Here is a 6,662-nt window from a genome sequence, read left to right as displayed (position 1 = left end):
TATGCTGATCATTTTGTCGAGGTTTTTTTTCTTATTTTTATGGATTGCTTTGATCTTTTGTTTGACTCCTGCTTCATGGAAAAATGCTCATAAACCGTTACAAAAAGGCTTTCTTTGTTTCTAGCTTATTCAAGAAATATAAACAATTGATAGATCTATAGCAAAGCTATTTTAAGAGCACTTAGTACTAGAATGCTAATTTATTTGCTCACCGCCAGACATTAGGCTTAATCGTCCCATGAAGACTTAGAAAAACACTTTTAAGTGTATAGAAGTTTTCTGATTTTGATTACAGGCTCTAAAAAAGGACAATCTTTTGAATATGTGATAAAGTATGAATGAGGCCACATCTATATTCATTCTAAAAAGCCTTCAAGAGTCAATGCATAAACACAAATTCTATGGCTACAAACAAGTTACGGCCTGTTGTAATTCCAGGATAAAAACAGACCATAGGTCATTAGAGTGCGAGCGAGCAATTTTCCCTAATCCAAGATTACTACAGTTTTATTGCAGTGACTACACAAATCACATATGTATGTGGAACTAATGGTTTTTTTCAAAGTGTGGTGATGTACTCTGGTTAAAAGTATAGAATTAAAAACTCCTAATCATTTAGCACTTATGCTACTAATGGTGTAATTTACTAATCAAACACAGGAAGAAACAATTCACTGTATCTGTTTTACTCTGTTTTATATTGTACAATTCTAATTCTATTATGTATTTTGCCCTCCTCCGTTAAAAAATATCCTTTGTTGATAAAATATAGAATGGGTAACCTAAAATATAAAGGTTACAAAGCAAAGCTGGAGAGTTGTTGCTGCTGCTGTTTTAATGTTTAAGCTGATCACAGTTACATTGTTTACTGATGGGAGAGCACACACACACGCACACAAAAAAGTCCTGGGTTGTAATTCCATAAGAGAATTCAGGCAAGTTTTGTTTCACATGTATCCCAGACCAAAATATCCTAAATTAAAGTTTAACCCAGGACCTTGAAGAAGCCAGAGCTCAATGATCCTAAAATGGGCCCAGTCCTGCAAGCAGACCATTGGGTGCATTCAGAGCCCATTGAAATCAGTCAGACTTCAACCATATTGCTCAAAGGAACCGCCTGAGAATCATGTTTAACTGCAATTACCAGTATGGATGGGGCTAGGGATTAACAACAGTTTTGCTAAGTGTGCTCAGTGACAGTCTCTTGAGCTGGAAAAACAAAAGCAAACTGACATAGTGGCTTAAAAAAGAGAAAGGGCATTTAAAATATAGACGTCTCCCTCGGTCCTTCGTGTAAAGGTCCAATAGAATTAAACAGAAAATGATAGCCTTTTGATTATTTTTTTAACCTTCTTTTAGAATTTAGTGGAGACTTCTGTGTCTACTACTGAATTCAACAGGATGGATTAAAAAAAACAATAGAAAAGATATAATTCTCCTTTACATTCCATACATTTTAGGATAATTTCTACAGATCTGAATGGGTTCATCTCTATTAAATTTATAGGAGTTCTCAATAGAGGATGGCTGATATTCATCCCTGGTGTAACAGCAGTGACTTCAGTAGATGAATTTGGCCTGTGTAGATGCTCTGGTGGGAGCTACACAAGTAAATGAAGGGGGAAGCAGAATCTTTGTAGGGGTTGAGGATCTTTACTGAAAGAATCTTACACAATGCACCTATACAGTGCCTAGTACATAGAAAATTGTTCTCATTTCTCCCATGCAGCTGTTGCCAATGAGGAGTAGAATGGGGTGTCTAAATATGGCAATAAGCCACAGCCAGGTGAACATGCCTTATCTGTGTATGAGGCAGGAGGCCAAAGGCCTCCAGTAGCCAACTCCTATGTATTATTTTTCTAGTTCATTAGGACCCCAGAAGCCTAGCTGCCCTATCAGCAGCAATGTGTGGCCCAGCAGCCCCTTTCACCTCAGGTTTATTTATTAAAAGTAGGGGCCAGATTCTGGAACTACTCACATGAATGAAGTTACTCACATGCTTACAGGTTTGCAGGACTGGGCCCTAAATTTGGCATACTGAACAGCTCCCTGTCTACAGGAGCGGCGCCAGGGTTTTTGCCACCCTAGGTGGCAGTGCTCCCCCTCTGAGCATTTGGCGGCGGGGGTCCTTCTGCTCCGTGTCTTCGGGGCACTTCGGCGGCGGGTCCTGGAGCGAGTGAAGGACCCGCCGCCAAATTTCCGCCGAAGACCCGGAGTGGAAGGACACCCCCCCCCGAATTTCCGCCAAGGGCGGCAAAATGCCGCCCCCCAAATCCTGCCACCCTAGGTGACCGCCTAGGGTCGCCTAGTGGAAGCGCCGGCTCTGCCTGTCTAGCTTTTATACTTGCAAGTCACTTAAAATTGGCTGCAAAGGCCACAACATGCTACCGATAGTGCAGAGAAAATTTATCATTATTCTCCCTCATTCTTCCTTTTCTCCCCTCCCTACCATTCTCCCTTTTATCGGCTGCCTATTCTGTTTTTGTCCCCTCATTAACATTCCTTCCAACACCTCAGCAAGGCGTATTTCACTTAGTGGGTGTAGGGATATTGTTTTAGTTGGTGCACAGTTGTGATGTCATCAAAACAGCCCAGCTGGTCAATCAGAGTGTGTCTTTCAACAACCATTGTTCCCAGCAGGAAACTGTATTATGACTTGAGCACCTGATCAATTGAAAGTTCGAAGAAGTTAATGATTATCCAGGGCCTGTGTTAAGGTAATTATATTGTACAATGTTACAGCATCTTAGCAAGGAGATCAGTCTTTAAATGTTTGATATAAAGTTGTTAGAAATAAAAATCTGAGTAGCTAATAATCTGTTGGGCCTGAATAATGCTTAGAAAATATGAAATAGAAACTTGGATGATGTGAAGGTTTAAATGTGATTTGCACTCTTACTAATCCATTGTTTTACACTGTGCTCGCTCTTCGATACCCTTCTTTCCCACTAACAGTGTAGTATGATATTTATGCATGACATGACATACCGGGTGCACTTTGGACAGCTCAGTGAAGACATGAGGTGGGGTAGGGGACTACTCAATGGGGTGAAAACAGCCAATAAGATGTTTGGCTGTATTAAGACAGGTATAAAGAATAATACAGAAAATGTTGTAGAGGCATTATGTAAATAGATGGTACGATCTCCTCCTAAATTCTGCATTTCATGTTCATAAAAAAGAACTGAAGACGGAACAAAATAATTAGAAGGGTGGTACAGGCCACATAAAGACAAATTAAGGGCTTGATCCAAAACCCATTGAAGCCAATGGAAATCTTGCCATTGACTTCAATGGTCTAGCTCAGGCCCCAAGAGATTAGGGGTGAAATCCTGGCCCCATAAAAATCAATGAGAAAACTCCCATTGACTTCAATGGGACCAGGATTTCAGTGTAGCGCTGTTTACTTTGGAAACGAGAAGAGGTGATATGACAGGTGTATGTGAAATAATGAATGGTACAGAGAAAGCTGGTTCCAGCACTCTATTTACCCTTCCTTATACTGTATGAACAAGTGGGCACTAAATGAAACTAAATGGCAGGCAATGTAAAACAGATTAAAAGAAATATTTTCTTACACAATATATAATGGAATTTTTGCTGCAGGAAATAGCTTAGTAGAAATAAAAAAATTAGACATATGAATAATTACAGCATCTGCAGTTACATTACCTAGTGTAAAATTACAAAATTGCTAGTTGGACTCAGGATGAAAATTTCCTTCGTGGTCTAGTGTGATATAATTAGGTATGTTATGGGGTTTACATCTTCCTCTTAAATGTGTATAAACGGCCACTGCTGAGAACCGACAAGATGGACCACTGATATTGTTTCAGTACAATAATTCTTACATTTTTTACTCTATAAGGTGTTTGAAAACTAGCAATATCATATGAAAAACTGAAGGCATTTGCAATATAGAAACAGTTTTCAGAGGCTGTGCTAACCGTGAGACATAAATTCTGATTCCTTCCCATAAACAAAAACATAAAATGAAAAGAAATATATCTTAGAGATCTACCGGACAAGTATGTTAGCACTGTTTTAAAATTCAGATGAGTGGCTGTGTTTATTTAACATACACACACACGAAAAAACAGACACATACAAGGACATTAGCAGTCAAGAAGAGACACTATGATCCATCGAGGTCTGACCTTTTAAACTCAGGAAATACAAATCAACCTATTTCTCATTAACCTAATCTCAAAAATCTGGTCAGTGGTATATACTCTTGTGCATGCTCCTTTTTCAAAAATGTCTCCCCCTCCAGAATTGGTGTTGTTCGCTGCTTAGAACAAACTGCCAAAGTTAACAATCAAACTCTCTTCTCATTACCCTATGTATAAAGAAATTCTTCCTGAATTGTTTATGGACTAGTTCCCTCCTCCATTTCAGTCCATGACCTCTGGGTTGTAAATTAGATACTGTGTTAAGCATCTTATCCCATCAATCTGTTACTCCCCACTCAGGATCATATATACCTCCATGGGACCTCCCCTCTACCCTTCCAGTTTCCTTTTATTTTAAAATAGGTATTTGCCAAATCTGACTCATCTTTCTATATAATTCATTCCTCCCAAACCCTGAATCATTTTAGTTGTCATCTGCTGCACCTTTTTAATCTTAGCAATATTCTTCCTGTAATAAGTTTTCCAAAATCACACTCAGTACTCTAAATATGTTCTCACCAGTGACTTTGATAGTGCTGGAATAGCTTCAGTTGATTTAAAAATCAGACTTCCTATATATCCAGAGAATTTGTCTGGCTTTCTGACAGCTGCCTAGCATGGTGCAGCTGGTTTTAGTTTATCCACCATTTACCACCAAGTGATTTCCCCCTTAAAATTAATAGAAGAAAAATATTTGGAAAGTGATAGCTGCTTGTTAGATATCACTTCTAGTGTTCCTGTCCATATTTTTCTTTTTTCTCCCTCCAAGCCTTCCTTATGGATTTATCCCTGTGATACTGTGGTGCTTGAGGCTGCGATTCAGCAAAGCACTAATGGTGCAAGCTGAGTTCCAATGAAGTCACTGACGTAAATGGGGCCAGAATTTGATCCAGGGAGCACAATTCTGGCTTTGCCCCAAGCCCCAAGTAAGGGAGAACACATAATGGAGCAGAGCAGGGAGCAGATGGTGTCTCAGAGCCCTCCCTTTGTCACCAGTAGCTCCAGGGGGTTAGTCATCTGCGCTAGCCCTGAACCACGGGTGCAGATTGTTTCCTCCTCCATGCTGGCTGGCATGTTGGAGAGGCAGAGTGGCTCTGGCCCTCCCTACTTCTGTGGGAGGGGAGAGAAAGGACCCTGCAGAAGCTGCTGTCTCTACCTCTCCCTGCATGCTACTAACAATGATACAGGTAGGTAGCCCATGTAAAGGAGGTAGGGGCAGATAACCCTTGACTGCCCTCCACAACTGTGTCCTTAAGCATGTGTTTAATTCTAAGCATGAGAATATTGCCATTGACTTTATAGGCTATTCACATTTATGCTTAGGGTTAAGCATATGCTTCAGTTCTTTGCTAAATCACAGGGATGTTTTTAAAGGCGAGGAATGCTATTAACATATAGCATGGCCCTTTCCCAAAGCCCAGCATTTTATATTTTCCTTCACAGAGCTCTGTCTTCCCCACTTGCCTGTCTTGGCAGGGATGGGTTCCGTTTTGGGAAGGTCTATACCCTGCACTGTGCTATAACTAATGGGTCCCTGAAGGATTTTTAAAATTTGAATTTGTGATGCTACTATCCCCATTTTAGGCCCACTTGAATGAGACCTGGGAATCTTTCATTTGCTTCTATACCGATTGCATGTGGATATCAAGCAGAGCTGGGAAAGAGGGTACTTGAAGATTTCTTTCCTTTCCTTTCTCTCTCACAAATTCGATAGGCTAGATCTTTTTAGGTCCTTTCATCCTAGCCCATATGTTGTTCTCTGGCTGCTGCTAATATAAAGGGCCAGTACTGATCACTCACAGTTCTCCAGTCGTTATTGTGTCACAGTCTTGCAATATACCAGCTACAAGAGCCATTTGTCAGAGTAGGATGTTACCATGCTATTTGACTAAAGCCATAGTACTGAGCAGACCTTCTAGAGGGAATGGCTGTGATATATTTGTATGGAGAATGGTCCTTCTGTACCAAATATCTCAGAACTTGTGAGAAATTGGGATTCACCAAGCTCCCTTTGACTCCTTTAGAAGTGTTGTCCTATATAGACAAATTAGAGGATTGGGCCAAAAGAAATCTGATGAGGTTCAACAAGGACAAGTGCAGAGTCCTGCACTTAGGACGGAAGAATCCCATGCACTGCTACAGACTAGGGACTGAATGGCTAGGCAGCAGTTCTGCAGAAAAGGACCTAGGGGTTACAGTGGACGAGAAGCTGGATATGAGTCAACAGTGTGCCCTTGTTGCCAAGAAGGCTAACGGCATTTTGGGCTGTATAAGTAGGGTTGTTGCCAGCAGACCGAGGGACGTGATCATTCCCCTCTATTCGACATTGGTGAGACCTCATCTGGAGTACTGTGTCCAGTTTTGGCCCTCACACTACAAGAAGTATGTGGAAAAATTGGAAAGAGTCCAACGGAGGGTAAGAATAATGATTAGGGGGCTGGAGCACATGACTTATGAGGAGAGGCTGAGGGAACTGGGATTGTTTAGTCT

This window comes from Terrapene carolina, unplaced genomic scaffold (assembly GCF_002925995.2).
Source record: "Terrapene carolina triunguis isolate 2854851 unplaced genomic scaffold, T_m_triunguis-2.0 Scaffold68, whole genome shotgun sequence".
NCBI classification, from domain to species: Eukaryota; Metazoa; Chordata; order Testudines; family Emydidae; genus Terrapene; species Terrapene triunguis.
Note: the sequence above shows the minus strand (reverse complement) of the source record.